Source organism: Antechinus flavipes, chromosome 2 (assembly GCF_016432865.1).
Source record: "Antechinus flavipes isolate AdamAnt ecotype Samford, QLD, Australia chromosome 2, AdamAnt_v2, whole genome shotgun sequence".
NCBI lineage: Eukaryota > Metazoa > Chordata > Mammalia > Dasyuromorphia > Dasyuridae > Antechinus > Antechinus flavipes.
Window position 1 is genome coordinate 188,483,502 of NC_067399.1, and position 16,242 is coordinate 188,499,743.

Below are 16,242 nucleotides of genomic sequence, written 5' to 3' on the forward strand. Positions count from 1 at the left end.
TGATAATCAAAAAAACATTTTTTGTGGGTATGAAGAACGATAATCAAAGCAAAATCTACTTAGAACAAAGACATGGCTGATGTAAATAAAAGAAGTATAAATGATAATTAGTATGATTCAAAAATATTCTTTGCATATTAACTTTTCTTAATATTTTTATTGAATAAGATGGATAGAAGCAGCTACACCCAAAGAAAGAATACTAGGAAATGAATATAAACTGCTTGCATTTTTGTTTTTCTTCCTGGGTTATTTATACCTTCTGAATTCAATTCTCCCTGTGCAACAAGAAAACTGTTCAGTTCTGCACACATATATTGTATCTAGGATATACTGTAATCTATTCAACATGTAAAGGACTGCTTACCATCTGGGGGAGGGGGTGGAGTGAGGGAGGGGAAAAATTGGAACAGAAGTGAATGCAAGGGATAATGCTGTAAAAAATTACCCTGATATGGGTTCTATCAATAAAAAGTTATTAAAAAATATATTAATCTATAACTGGTTCATGTAAGCCAAGTCAAACAGATATTCAAGTAAATAAGATGAAAGGAAAATAAATAAAAATGAAAAGATGTTAATTTTTCAAGGATTTTTCAGCATGAGAGCTAGCATGTGTTTCGTGAATGAAGAGCCTGTCCCAGTACACAGAAGACCTGGGTTCAAATTCTTCCTCTGACACAAAGAGGTTCTGTAGCTCTGAGCAAGTCACTTACATTCTTTGTGTTCTGGACATTTCTCCAAGACTATTAGTTTCAAAGAAGGTGCTGTTCTTCATTTATTTAAGGATTCTCCTCATATTGAGTTTCTTGGACCAATGAAATCATAGGTCTAGGTTCTATCCTTTCTCACTATGAGGTTAATGATATTCCTCTGAACATTGTGAACTTTTAATTCTAAATTAAGGAAAGACAAATGGTCAAAACAAGAAAATTTTATAAATGAGACCCTAAGATTTGGCTTTTTTTCAGATTTGGAGGCTTGGTGAGGACATGGCAAAAAGCCCAGTCCCTTCATGTGGCTTTTGGTGGAGATTTGCTATACTTAACCTTAGTAGAAAAAAGTAAATGAAGTAAAAAAGGAACTCTCACAAGCCAGGACAGGCCAGTACATGGAAGGGACAAGGAAGAAAAAGTTTGCATCTGGTTAAACTCTGGGAGCTGACTCTGAGGAACACTCCCATGTGGGTAAACAAGAGTCCTCAGGCTAGGATGAATCAGACGGATCTTATCAGTACCTCTGTTGAGGGGTGAGAAATGAGGAGTGAGAGATACTCTAATAGCAATGGGGTCCCAGGCAGGTGTTACAGATTTTTGCAAAAGAATTCACAGTTCCCAATCCACAAGCAAGTTTTTGACAAAAGATAGATTTATTTTCACTGAGAAATCACTCAGTGGGCCAGTTCTTGATAGGAATTAGCAAAATTTTGGGTACAAAATGACTTTTGTCCAGCCTTCTATGGTTTAGGGCTAAGAAGTGATTTAGGGGCTAATTTTCAAATTCAAATGATTGTTTCCCAGACCAAAGTGATTCCCAGATGAATTGGAGGTGGGAGATTCCCGTGGGAACCAGGTAGATGAATGCGGATCATTTTTAGGAATTTCCCTAGGCCAGATGGCCCACAATCCACAAAGATCAGGGGACATAGTTCTATTTCATCACCTCACCACCATGTTCTTTATAATCCATATCTGAGAAACAAGACTTCAATGTCCACCAGTGAAACCTGGGATGTGCTAACAACATATCTTGGCAATGAAGGGAATACACAGTTTTCTTTTTGGTAATAGAATGACACTTTTGAAATACAAAAAGTCAAAATTTGGTAGGGAACAGCTTAGTATAAAGTTCTTTTTCAAATTTATCAGATCAAAATTGTGCTCTCCTAAGAAATTTTTTTTGATGAGGCAGATACTGAAAAGTGGAGTGAGATGCAGGCAATGTTCTACAGAATTAAAGAATTTTAGAGAATAAAAGAATCTTACATATGATTGAATCTAGTCCTTTAATTGGCTTGGTGCTTAGTAGTTCTGTATTTGAAAGTAGAACAGTAGAGAAGTATGGAACTTAATGTTATGATTACCTGAGTTTGAATTCTGACTATGCTGCTTTTGAGCTCCATAAGCTTAAGAATCTCTCACCATTTGAGATCTTAAAGTATACTGGACTGCATAGGAGATTTTCTTTTATTGGATGGCTTCAATAACCGGAATGACCACTTTTGGGGTGTATTATTTTTAATTCCTTATTGAACTAAATGGTCACAAAGATATTTTCTAACTCTGAATTTCGATGATTTTATAATTCTAATTTTGATTCATGAGACGTGCTACCTATTCCTGGCTACTTTTATGTCTAATCCTTGCATTTTATTTTTTATGTCCCCACTCCGACAAGTAATAGTCAGAGAAAGAATACTGGGCAGGTAAACTCCATAGGAAAGTGGCTAATTATCTTATTAGCTTTTGTATGACTATACTGAGAATTATAATGCCATCAAGACTTGTTTTTCAGTAAACTATAGTTCACTGTATATAAAACCATATTAATCAAATCTATATTTTAATAATTAAGAATATAACAGAAAGTAGTCTAAGGAAGGTAATGTATTATTTGAACAAAAAAAATTCTTTCTGAATGAAAATCAGGAATAGTTCTAAACTGAGGCAGTAATTATTATCTTCATCATCTCAGGTTCTTTGCATAAGGAAACAATATCTAGAAAAACATTTCTATTTCAACAGTTTTTTTAACTTAAATTTTCTCAGACTATATAGCATGGGTCTGTCACTATATGGTTTGTAAAAATGGGAAAATACTGTTTTAGTTTTGTAATATAATATATTAAAATTTATTTTAAATTTTAAAAATCTTATCTTGAAATAAAACCCTATTGTGGTAGTCCAGGGTTGTTCCAAAGCAAAAATGTGATGTCAACATAGTTTGTGCTTGATGTTCTTATAGCCCTTCAAGTGCTCCTTTCCCAACTTGGAAACCATACTGCTTATCTCTTAGGTACCAGGCCATCCATGACATCCATAATGCCACTGCAGGACTTGTAGAGAGTCCATTCTCCACTTAAACTCTTGTTTTCCCCCTTTCTCTAAATTCACAATATTTGTCCTGTGTCCCATTGTTTCAATGCCCCTATTTTCTACATCTAAAGTTTTAATAATACTGTCAATATTAGTTTTTCTAGAGAAGATTTGCATTTCACAGAGGCACTGGGTTTGGTTAGAAAATCTAGGTTAAAAGCTTTCCTTTCATTACTGCTTTTGGCTTTGAGCAAGTCATTTTGATGGGGTGAACCCTGAAACTGTCCAAGTTCTCCTCTGAAAGAGGCCCACCCTTCAGGGCAGTTAAGTGGTCTCATTCAGTTGGAGATTATGGCCAGGGACATGGTCAAACATGCTACTGAGTTAAAGATTAGTCCAGAACCACTCCCAGTAGCTCAAACTCTCAAGATAAGTAATCTCTTTTCAATTGGAGATCTAAGCCCGGGGCATTGTCAACATTGACTAGAACTCCCAGTTAATTAATCTTATTCAATTTTGAATTGAATTGAAGTACTGGACAGCTAATAAAAGAAGATTCTGAATCTCAAATCTTCACAGAAGTCCTAAATAGGATTATGCTTGCCAAGGAAGCTGCCTTCTTAGCAAGCTGCCCTGCCAGGATTTTTTGCCCACTGGTGAAAATATTCTCTTCTCAGTGTTAACCTTTGCTATCTTTCTAACAGGACCTTTTTGCCCACTAAGAAGTCTGTCTTCCTAGCAGCTGGCTTCTCAGTGCTAATAAATCCCTTTTGCCATACAGATTTCAGGTTTGAGAATTCTTTCTCACAGGACCTGCAGAGGGGATCTCCCACCCCAATTCTTGCACCTCATCACAACTACCACTAACCTCATCAATTTCATTTTCCTGAACCTCAATTTCTTTGTTTTTAAAATGAAGGGAAAGGATTAGATGACTTCTGAAGTCTCTCTATAAATTACCCTGCGTTTTTGCAAGATTTTTGCAAAATAATGAATGAATGGATGGATAGATGACCACGTATTAAGCACTTACTCTGTGCTAAGCATTGTGCTAAGTTCTAAGGATATAAATAGAAAGAAAAATTATTGATCTGAATAAACTTAAATCCTAATTAAAAGAGGGGCAGTTAGATGGCACAGTGAATTGAGTGTTAACCCTGGATCTAGGGAAGACATGAATTCAAATAGCTGGGTGACCCTAGGCAAGTCATTTAACCTGTTTGCCTCAGTTTCTCATTTGTAAATGAGCTGGAAAAGGAAAGTCTAAGTCCCCTTTGTATGCTTGCCAAGAAAACCCATGGAGTCATAGCATCAGGCATAAATAATTGACCCACCCAAAAAAGAGAAGACAACATTTTAAAGAATGCTCCATTTGGTGTCAGATGTAAAGGCCTAAAAATCGTTAATGTTCAACAGTGAAGCAGATAGTAAGGCCCAGGGGTCTTTAAGTTAATATAATTAGACCAGTTAACAGTGTTAGGGGATTTTAGGGCATATAGTCAAGGAAATAGTAAGGCTTAAAGCACCTTAGGAAACAGTGGTAGGACATATGTAAAGGCCATCTTATCTGAAGTAATAAAATTCTTGATCTCCAATTCAATCAACCCTTTTGAAAAATCAAATTAATTCAGGCTAAAGGCAAAGGCGAGGAGTAGAAGGAACCATAGTTGTTAAGAGTAAAAATAGTCCCAATGTGAATTATCTGAGTATGAATTCAAGCCCAAATTAAATGTAATCTGCCATACAAAAATCTCAGTTAAAATGTAACCTCTTATGATATTCTTTTCTGTTACTCTCTAATAAATTTTGCAAAAGTACAGTGTGTAGTTAATTCTTGTGTCTCAATCTCCTACATTACATGAATTATATAAAGTCAGAGACCATACTTAAAGTAAAAAGAGCTAATGTTTAGCTGTAGGGAAGGATTTTTGTTGGTCAAAATATAGCACCGGAACAATTGGCATTGCTGTAGAAAGATATGCATAATAAAATATGGCTTGAGAGATAGAGCAATGATTTTATCCATTCAATTGACATTTTAAAAAAATTCAATATTAGTTTCATGCCAGTCAGAAAGGACATGGGGAATATCTAACATTAAGATAAGTAATTATTTGTAATAGAGGACTTTGACTTAAGATATAGATATAGGATCCCAAAAGATTTAATCTTATTTTGGGAGTGCTCTGTCTGGTTGTAAGTAAAATGTTATTAGGGAGGAGTTCTAGTCACAATATCCCAATAAACTGGAACCAAGATGGCTTGAGTATCCTTGAAGAGGTGAACAGGTAGAAGGACCCAGGAGAGACTGAGTACAATCAGCAACAAAGACAGTATTTACCTGAGACTATGTGAACAATAGTCATCATAAGACCAGTGAAGCAAAATGAACAGAACTGTGTTGATCAATTAATAAACATTTATTAAGAGCTTACAATGTGGCAAGAAACTAGAAACTGAGTAGATGCCCATTAGTGGGAGAATGGCTGAATAAGTTATAGCATATGAATGTTATGGAATGTTATTGTTCTATAAGAAACATATAGAACATAGGATTATTTTAGGGAGGCTTGGAGAGACTTACATGAACTGATGCTAAGTGAAATGAGCAGAACCAGCAGATCATTATACATGGCAATAGCAATATTATACAATGATCCATTCTGATGGAGGTGACTCTTTCCAATAATGAGATGATTCAGTCCAGTTCCAATGATCTTATGATGAAGAGAGCCATCTACACCCAGAGAGAGGACTATGGGAACTGAGTGTGATTCACAACATAGCATTTTCACTCTTTTTGTTGTTGTTTCCTTACATTTTGTTTTCTTTCTCATTTTTTTTTCCTTTTTGATCTGGTTTTTCTTGTGTAGCAAGATAATTGTATAAATATGTATACATATATTAGAGTTAACATATATTTTTAACATTTTTAACATATATTGGATTACTTGCCATCTAGGGAAGGGGGTGGGGGAAAGGGAAAAATTTGGAGCACAAGGTTTTGCAAGGCTCAATGTTGAAAAATTATCCATGCATATGTTTTGAAAATAAAAAAGCTTTAATAAAAAAGAAAGAGCTTCAGTTTCAATTGATCAAGGATGGACAGAAACAGCTACACCCAAAGAAAGAACACTGAATGTTAACTGCTTGCATTTTTGTTTTTCTTCCCGGGTTATTTATACCTTCTGAATCCAATTCTCCCTGTGCAACAAGAGAACTGTTTGGTTCTGCACACATATATTATATCTAGGTTATACTGTAACCTATTTAACATGTACAGGACTGCTTGCCATCTGGGGGAGGGGGTGGATGAGGGGAGGGGGTGGAGGGAGGGAGGGGAAAAACCGGAACAGAAGTGAGTGCAAGGGATAATATTGTAAAAAATTACCCTGGCATGGGTTCTGTCAATAAAAAGTTAATTTAAAAAAAAAAAAAAGAAAGAGCTTGCTATGTTAATAAAGCATGGAGAAGTCCACAAAGAGTGCAGATGTATGTGTAAGCATAATTCCTGTCCTGAAGAAGCTTATATTGGATTGAGGGGAGACAATTTGATAATTTAACTATATACATATAAAATATATAAAAAGTAATTAGAACATAATTTAGAAGGGAAGACATGGGGATAGATTACTGAAAAGAGCCTTCTGCAGAAGTGGAATTTAAGCTATCTTAAAGGAAACTAAGGAATATAGGAGAAGATTAAAAGGGCAAGCATTCCAGGTACAAGGAAAATCCAGAGCAAAGAAACTGGAATTGTAGAAACTGGATTGTAGAATATGTTTGGTGGAGTAATGTATGAGATTGGAAAGATAGGAAGGAATGAGGTTATGAGGGCTAGCTTTTTTTTTCACTTTTTAAAAAAATTTTTAATAATTTTTTATTGATAGAACGCATGCCAGGGTAATTTTTTACAGCATTATCCCTTGCATTCACTTCTGTTCCGATTTTTCCCCTCCCTCTCTCCACCCCTTCCCCCAGATGGCAAGAGTCCTTTACATGTTGAATGGGTTGCAGTATATCCTAAATACAATATATGTGTGCAGAACCAAACAGTTTTCTTGTTGCACAGGGAGAATTGAATTCAGAAGGTATAAATAACCCGGGAAGAAAAACATAAATGCAAGCAGTTTATATTCATTTCCAGTGTTCTTTCTCTGGGTGTAGCTGCTTCTGTCTATCTTTGATCAATTAAGGCTCTCTTTATCAAAGAGGTCCACTTTCATCAGTATACATCCTCAAACAGTATCGTTGTTGAGGTATATAATGATCTCCTGGTTCTGCTCATTTCACTCAGCATCAGTTCATGTAAGTCTCGCCAGTCCTCTCTGTATTCATATGAGGGCTAGCTTTAATGTCTAACTGAGGATTTAATATTTTAGCTTCGAAATAATTGGAAGTCTCTGGAATTTACTGAGTTGGGGGACTGGGTACGGTGATATTGTCAGCCCTGTGACTTAGTAAAATCATTTTGGCCTTTCAATGAAGGGTTACTTTGAGTAAGGAGTAGGAAGGTACTTGATGAAGGAAGATCAAATAGAAAGATACTATAATAGTCCAGACATAAATTAATGATGACTATAGTAGGATGGTTGCCATGTGAGTTGCAATATGTATATGAGATATTTGAAGGTAGAAACAAGTTTGATAACAGATAGTAAATGTGGGGTGAGTTTGAGTCAGGAATAGATGTTATCAATGTTGTGCTTGAATAACTGGAAGCTTGGTTATTTCCTCAATGAGAACAGGAAAGTTTTAGGGAAAGATGATAAGCTCTATTTCGGAATATTCAGTTTTAGATGTCTATGGAACATCCAGTTCAAGAGGTCCAATAGGCAGATGGAGATGTGAGACTGGAACCTAGCAGAAAGGTTAGGACTGTATAAGTAGATGTGAGAATTATCTGCATAGAGAGAATAATTGAATCCATTAGAACTGATGGGTTTACCAAGTGAGTCAGTATAAAAGGAGCCAAGAATAAGACTCAAAACAGATATCTGGGGAACACTAACAATTAGTGAGCATGTCTTAGATAAAGATCTAACAAAAGGCCTGGGAGGAGTGGTCAGACAGGTAGAATTAAGCCAGGACAGTGTCAAAAAATAAACAACCCAAAACTTAAAAAGGAGAGAGTATGTTGGAAGAAGAGCATGATCAACAGAGTTAAAAGCTTCAGAAAGACTAAAAAGGATGAAAATTGAGGCAGCTAGCTGGCACAGGGAATATAGAACTGGACTTAGAGGTAGGAAGATATGAGTTCAAATTCAATGTGAGGTCATTATGAACTGAGTGATCCTAGCCTAGTCACAACCTTTATCTGTTTCAGTTTCCTCATTCCTAAAAATGGGATAATAGCATCTACTTCCCAGGCTTGTTGAAGGAATCAAACAAGATTATATTGGCAAAGCAACTTTTAATCCTTGAAGTGCTACAAAGATATATACATGTGTAGTTATGTAAATTATATAGCAAATAGAGTATATATGTATAGAGTAAGAAGAAAGATAGGAAGAGAAAAAACAGGAGAGAGAAAGAGATAATTTAACTAGATACATATAAAATATGTAAAAAGTAATTGGAATGTAATTTAGAATGGAAGACATGGGGATAGATTACTAAGATAGATTATTTTATGAATATAAAGATATTATTCTAAGAGGTCCATAGATAACCTGCTTAAGGCCCAAACACTGTGACATATTCCTTCTCCAGATATTGCTAGTGTTTTTGAGAAAGCTACTATTGAATGGGACCTCAGGCATGACTTTTAGGCCCTTGCTTAGCATCCTACAAGGATTCTATGGCATAATTTCCAAGTATTTGAAAATCACTAAATTGACCTTATCACCGCCTCCTAGAATTACAAATTTGCCCATGATATTGAGAAAAATCTTCTCCCAAATGTTGCTTAAATTAACTGAGTTCTTAGAAAATACAAAGTTCAGGAAACAACCATATCCACCTAACAACCTGAATTCATAGAGTGTAGTGCAGAAGGATAAGAAATCAACATAAAGACATATAGCACATAACACTGCATGTGAAATAAATTAGACACTTGCAAACAAAATACTGTTAGTTTCTATGAGAGAATTTTTCTTATTGAAAGAGATTAAGAGTAGACTTCCTGAGAAGGTGATATTTAAGTTGGGTTTTAAGGGATAAATAGAAATTTGACAGATAAAAGGAGGATAGAGAGATATTCCAGACAAAGAGAATTGTGTGAACAAAGGTACAAAGGCATCTAGGATAAGAACTCATGTGTGTGTGTGTGTGTGTGTGTGTGTGTGTGTGTGTGTGTTGTCTGTCTGTCTATATGACTGTTTACCTGTGTTGGGAAGGATAGAGCTGTTTAGTTTGACTAGAATAAAGAAATACCTGAGAGGATTATATAAGGTTGAAAAGAGACGGCAATGTTAAATTGTGGGATAGCCTTGAATGTTCAACAAAGGTCTAAGTTTACTTGGTCAGCAATAAGAAGTCACTGAAGAAATTGGAATAGAGCTACTTTTCTACATGATCAGATCTAAGCCTTAGAAAGATTAATCTCCCATCAGTGAAAAAAGAAGGTTGAAAGAAGAGGCATGCAGGGCCCATCATTTTTTCCCAACTTCTTTAGAGCTTATCTGATGGCAGTGGTCCTACAAATCAAGAAGAGAATAGGGGGTAGATAGGTGGCAAAGTGGGTAAGGCCCTGGAGGTAGGAGGATCTGAGTTCAAATCCAGCCTCAGATTCTTAATGCTATGTAACCCTGGGAAAGTCATTTAATTGCCTGAAAAAAGAGAGGGAGAATTGTTTTTTCATTGTTGTTATTTTTGGTATGGAATTGTGATTTCATTTTAACAAGGATGTCCTCCGTCTCCACCAATGCAGATCAGAATATCTTGGCAACTTACAGAGTTTCCTATGGCACTGAGAGGTTAAGTAACTTGTCAATATGTCACAGACAGAACTCAAACCCAAGTTTTCTAATTCTGAGACTGACCCTGTAATCACTTACTTTTTATATAACTTATTTTCATCATTCCTTTCTTTTTAAATGTTGAGTTCTAAATTTTTGTCAAGAAAACCCTAATGGAGTCATAAAAATTTAAACATGACTAATTGACTAAACAACAACAAAAGAAAGCCAGGAAAGTCAATAAACAGAGATGACAAAGAAGAATAATCAAGGGACAGCCAGAGAAAATGACTAGAGCTACATTGTCTTATGTTAAGATGTTACTAGAGAATTTAGCTTTTTTAACCCCTAGTGATTGGAAACCTATAGCAAAGACATGTTTAGAACCTGGACAAAACTTGTTGTGGTTTTCTGAGTATAGTGAACTCTGTAGAATACAAACCCAATGGAATAGGCAAACTGGAGTATATTAATACCAGTCACCTTTGATCAACTAGCAGCTTTAGGTCCTTATGCAGAAATTTTAGAGCAGATTAATTACCCTATAATAGCATGTGAGCAAAGATAGAGGGAAAACCTTCATAAAAATAGTGCAAGGCCCAAATGAACCCTTCGCTGATTTTGTGGGATGGCTACAGACAGCTGTCATACAAACTATTAGTGAAAATGCAGCAAAAGAAATTATAATAAGACAACTTGCTAGAGAAAATGCTAATGAAGTTAGTAGAAGGATTATACTAGGACTACACAATGATGCTCCTTTAGATATATAAGATGTTGTGCCATAGTGGGCACAAATATCTTTTATATCACAGGTTATGATGGGAAACATGGGAAGACAGGGCCCCTTTTGGCAAGGGACTTCCAGAGAGACTTGTCAATGCTTTCAATGTGGTAAAGTAGGACATCTAAAAGCTCAATGTTGGCATAAAAACCAGGGAAGTAGAACAAGACCCAAAACCCTATCTCCAAAATGCAACAAAAGCTTCCATTGGGCATCGGAAAGTAGATTGACTCAGAAAAATGGGAAGCAAGGCCTAGTTCCAGGACCCCAGACAAAAAATACTTGGGGCATGATGGCAGCCAATGTTACATCCAGAGAATCTTTAAAAATTCAGTACTCCGACATGATCAATCAGCTGAGAAGCAACCTGATGGGTTAAAGGGATTATAATTAGGGAGAATAGAGATGTATGCAGCTGGGACTATTGAGATATCCCCTGAAGAGGTGAAATCTGTCCTGATCCAGCCTATGGATCCCTTGCCTCCAGGCACAGTAGACTCGACCATTTTACCCTCTGAGAGTGTTTACCTAACAGTGTCCATCTATACACTGATTTGAGAACCTGGAGAATGTGTAACTAATATTCCAACCACTAATGCAAGTAGACAATGTGTGATTTATCAATCAGAAGTAGGTTTCCTGATACATATTCCTAATAGGCAATTTGGTGATATTTATTCAGATTTTGACTCCTAACAACAGAATTCTGGAATATTTTAGACTGCAGCTGTTATAGTTGACCATCCTATGCTCACTCTCTATGTAAATGGCATCCCATTGGAAAGGTTGGTGGACATGGATGCAGATCATAGTCATTAGAGGTACCAGTTGGCCCAGTCATTGGCCAAAGATTAAGGCAGACACTTATATGTCTGGCATTGGAGGATCAATAACAGCTGGAGTTAGTGCTATTTCTTTGAGATGGATATTTGAAGGTGAAATAGGAGGTTTATTACTTTTGTAATAGAAAAAAATCCCCATTAATCTATGGGGGAGAGACCTCTTACAACAATTAGGACTACAATTGAGTACTTTGGCTTTTTAAGCAGGGCTGCTGTTGAAGGCCTGCCTGCACTCTCACCTTTTCCTATTCAATGGAAAACTGATATACCAATGTGGGTAGAACAGTGGCCCTTAGCAAATGATAGAATTCAGGCCTTATTAGATATAGTACAGGTGCAACTTGACCAAGGACACTTACAATTTTCTCTAAATTCTTTGGAATTTCCCTGTATTTGTTGTAGGAAAGAAATCTGGAAAATGGAGGATATTGACTGATTTAAGAAAAGTAAATGAACAGATGGAAACCATGGGAACTTTTCAGCCTGGACTTCCATCTCCTCAATTGCCTAGAGAATGGCCTCTTTGGATACAGACATTAAGGGTTACTTATATTCTATCCCTCTAGATAGAAGGATATGAAAAGATTTGCTTTTTCAGTGCCCAGCGTTAATTTAGCTGAACCTTATAAAAGATATGAATCAACAATTTTGCTATAGGGAATTAAAAATAGCCCTACAATATGTCAAATGTATGTGGCTGCTGCTCTTACTCCAGTAAGAGAAGTGTTTTCAAAAGTTATATTGTTACATTACATGGATGATATTTTGGGATGTGCATATGAGGAGCAAATGTTAGAGGCAAGTCTACAAAAGACCATAGAAACACTAAGGAACTACAAATTGCATATAGCTCCAGAAAAAATTCAAAGACATGCTTCTTTTCAATATTCAGAATATGAAGTATATCTTAAAGTGCTTACAGTACAAAAACTTTCTTTAAGAACAGGGAAGTTGGGGGGCAGCTAGGTGGTGTAGTAGAGAGCACCAATCCTGAAGACAGAAGAACTTGTGTTCAAATCTGGTCTCAGACACTTAACACTTCCTAGCTGTGTGACCCTGGGCAAGTTACTTAACCCTAATTGCCCCAGCAAAAAAACCAAACCAAAACAAATAACAACAACAGCAAAAAAAAAAAAAAAAAAACAGAAAAGTTGAAAACATTAAATGACTTTTAGAAATTGATAGAAGATATCCAATGGATGCATCCAGTATTAGGCTTAACTACCTATCAATTATAACCATTATATGACATTTTAAGGGGAGACAATGTTTTAAACTCACCACACCAGCTTACAAAAGAATCTCAAGAGGCTTTGAAAGAAGTTGAACTGACTTTATCCAACGTGATTGAAAAAGTTACTCAAAAACTCTTGGAAATATCAGTTTTTGTTACAAAAGAGGCACTCACAGTAACCTTCATCAAGCAGACAGTGTGGTTAAGTGGGTGAACTCCCCAGCAAACTAGACTAAAGCCTTACTCTTTACCCAGTACTTGTAGCTAGAATTTTATTAAAGGCCATTAAGCAAGTAATACAATTATCTGGGATAAGACCTGACAAGATATACATCTTTTATACCAATGCACAAATTAATGTATGCTGTGAAACCATCCCAGAATGGCAAATTTTATTGGCCACTACTCCAAATTTTACACATGGGTCTCCATTAAAGATAACCCAGCTATTACATAACTGGCAATGGATTTTTGAAGAAAAGGTTTCTAAGCTTCTTCTTAAGGGACCAATATCTTTACAGATGTGTCAAAACGTAACATTTGTAATGTATACTCTCATGACTTAACTATAAAGAGAGTAGTCAGAACTCTTTTTCAATCCACTCAGCAGAAGGAATTGTATGCAATTTTAGCTCTTACTTATTATCCAGGAGATGTAAACATCATATCTGATTCAGCTTATTCAATAGATGTGGTACAAAGAATTGCCACAGCCCAAATAAAATTTGTAGCTTTAATATATATCGGTTCTTTAAGGAACTTCAAGACCAAGTAAGAAAGAATCTAGGTAAGAGTTATATCTTGCATGTCACTCTCATAGTGGATTTCCAGGTCCTATTTTTTGTGGAAATTCAAAAGTAGATTACCTTCTAACCATGTTAGCTAATACTCCTTTATTTCAGGCAGTCCAATAATCTCATTCTAAATATCATCAGGCTGCTCAAACTTTACGTTTGTAATTTGGGATAACAAAATGAGTTAGGAGCTTAATAAAAGCCTGTACAGCTTGCTTTCCTTTCCACATTCCTATGCTCCCACAAGGGAAGAACCCTTGTGGTTTGAGACCCAATGAAATTTGACAAATGGATGTGATCCATTATAAATCTTTTGGTCATCTGTCTTTTATCTATGTTGTAGTAGACACCTTTTCAGGATTTACTTTTGCAATACCAGCAGCAAAAGAGACAGCCCGAGTGGTCACTGAATTCCTTATACAAGTTTTTGCAATTATGGGTGTTCCACAAGGAATAAAAACAAATAATGGACCTGCTTCTAAACATTTTGCACATTTTGTGCACACTATCAGATTTTACACACCACTAGCATATTTTTTAATCCTCAAGGACAGACAATAGTAGATTTGAGAAACAGAGACATCAAGATACTCCTCCAAAAACAAAAGAAAGGGGGAGTCACAGGTAACCCTAGAGAACTTCTAAATTTAGCTCTTTACACTATCATTCTTTTGATTTCTGATAAAGATGCACTGGCTCCAGCAGACAGGTTTTATAACCTGCTGAAAGGACAGTGTCCAGTGTGAACAGCTCCATTATCTTTAGATAATTACCAGGTGATATGGAGAGATCCAGAAAGTGGTGAATGGAAGGGACCAAATAGGTTAATTGCTTGGGGAAGAGGGTTTGCTTGTATCTTTACAGATGGAGAAAGAATCAGATGGGTGCCAACAAGCTGTATTTGCCTTGTCCATTGAAAAGAGATGAAGAAGACCCTTGAAAAAAATAAGAAGACCCAAGAAACATTCTATATTTCTATCACTGACTGTGCCCACCACTGAAAAAGCATGGCAGTTATGGCAATTGACTAAATATCAAAACTGTTGATGAGACTGTTGCAGGACTTCAGAACTTGCAGGAATCACTGGATTCCCCGACATATGAAGAGATGGACAATAGATTGGTTTGTGACTATCTCTTAGCTGCTGAAGGAAGTATATGTGTGATTGTTATTCTTCTAGGATTTATAGACATGTATAATTCCTGATGTTGATTCATATTGTTTGTTACATCACTACTAGCCTGTGTTATATTACTATGTGCTTATGTAATACCTTCCAAGCTGATGTATTTATGTATACCTGTTTCAAGTAAGATTCTTCAGTCCAGAGGAATTCTGCTAACAGTATCTGATTTAGTATTCTCACTTCCCTGAGAAGTCAGGGAGAGTGTGATCATCTCTCTCTCTCTCTCTCTCTCTCTCTCTCTCTCTCTCTCTCTCTTGGTGTTTTCACCTCCCTTCCTGAGAAATCAGGGAGGGCATGACCACCACCAGTGTTTAAAAAAAAAAAAGAAAGGGGGAGATGTAAAGGGCTGGAACTCTGGAGAAGTATATTTAGGACAAGGATACTTACAACAAGATGTTAATTCAGTGGAATTGATGAGATAATGTTCTCTAGTACACATATACTTAGTATGGTGATGTAATGGTTCTATGGTTGGCACATGCTCAGTGTGATAGTGTCATTACATTAAGGTATATATAAAGGCTGAGAGGACTTGAAATAAGCAGACTGGAGAGAGACTCAAATGAGTGTATGCTTGAGCTTGAGCTCAACACAAACATAGAAGAGATACAGAAAACAGAGACAGAAACAGAAACCTCAAGAAAGCTAATCCGGACATTACAGGCAAGCTTTATGGTATAGTAGATTAACTGCCAAATTTTGGTCAGGAAGACCTGGGTTTAGAGCCTCTTTCTGACAATTATTAGCTATATAACTCTGGTTAAGTCAGTTAACAACTCTAAGCCTCAATTTCCTTCTCTGTAAAATGAAAGGGTTGATCTAAATCCTTACCATTCTAAATCTATGATCCTATTATACAAATGTGTATGTGTATGTGCATGTGTGTGTGTGTATATATATATATACATATACACAGATATGTAGACTCCTTTATAACAAGATTTGTGTGTGTGTGTATATATACCTATACATATACTTACATAAAAAGTAATCTATGCAAACTTATTTTACTTATTTGATGCCTATTCTGTCCTATCCTGAATATTTCTTCAGTCAAGTACAAGGACTTTAGTTAGAGGAGTCTCCCTACATGGGATCCAGGGGATAATTGTGGTTCAAGAATGGATTTTGGCTTGATTATTAAGGAGTTCTTGTATACAGCATTTACTAATTAAGATAATTAAATCCTGTTTTACAACTGTATTTGTGACCATAGTGAGCTTAAAGGTTACACTCCAAACAGGTAAAATCACTAGGAATTTGGTAGTACTTCTCCAAGTAAGAGATAGGATTGATCTTCCTTGAAATCGTAACATGCTATAGTCATTTTTCCAGGACAGGATATGACAAAACTAGACATTAATTCAAACAACTTTAAATCTGAAAAAAGAAATAGTTCCCTCTATGGTGATGGACTTTTAACCTTGCTAACATAAATTAGAAGATAAGACAATGAAGCTATTA